General features: G+C 39.5%; 1 long non-coding RNA gene across 1 annotated transcript; it reads right to left on the bottom strand.

Annotated features, from left to right (window-relative positions):
* Window position 1: 1 nt before the first annotated feature.
* LOC140966004 (uncharacterized) lies at window positions 2-365 on the bottom strand. Its single transcript, XR_012173203.1, has 3 exons — window positions 323-365; window positions 131-223; window positions 2-39 (listed from the first exon to the last, which is right to left on the bottom strand). It is a non-coding gene; the product is annotated as an uncharacterized lncRNA (long non-coding RNA).

Raw genomic sequence — 365 nt, 5'->3', positions numbered from 1 at the left:
ATATTGGATGAGGAAATTGTGACAGGCTGCTCCTTCAGGCTGAAATTTTTTTCAGAACCACCAGAGATTTAACGCCCCGCGTAAATTTGAGTTGAAATCAATGTGGGAGGACTCGTTGCAGCAATATTACCTGGCAACCGACAAGTCGATACAAAAGTTGTTGCAATGCAGGTAGCTGATCCAGCAACTCTTCAGTGTTCAAGAGTCGTGTCTTGCTATAAGCCTGATAGTGCAACAATAACAATAATGAATAAAATGCTTAATCTGAAATCGTTGACAAAATTGTGAATTGTGTTGATGATAGAAATGATTATCGATAGACCTTAGTTACTCCAGGAGCTGATTTTGAGACTCTATCAGACTCT

Source organism: Primulina huaijiensis, unplaced genomic scaffold (genome assembly GCF_012295235.1).
Source record: "Primulina huaijiensis isolate GDHJ02 unplaced genomic scaffold, ASM1229523v2 scaffold196594, whole genome shotgun sequence".
Taxonomy (NCBI): Eukaryota; Viridiplantae; Streptophyta; class Magnoliopsida; order Lamiales; family Gesneriaceae; genus Primulina; species Primulina huaijiensis.
This window is presented reverse-complemented; position numbering and strand designations above follow the sequence as displayed.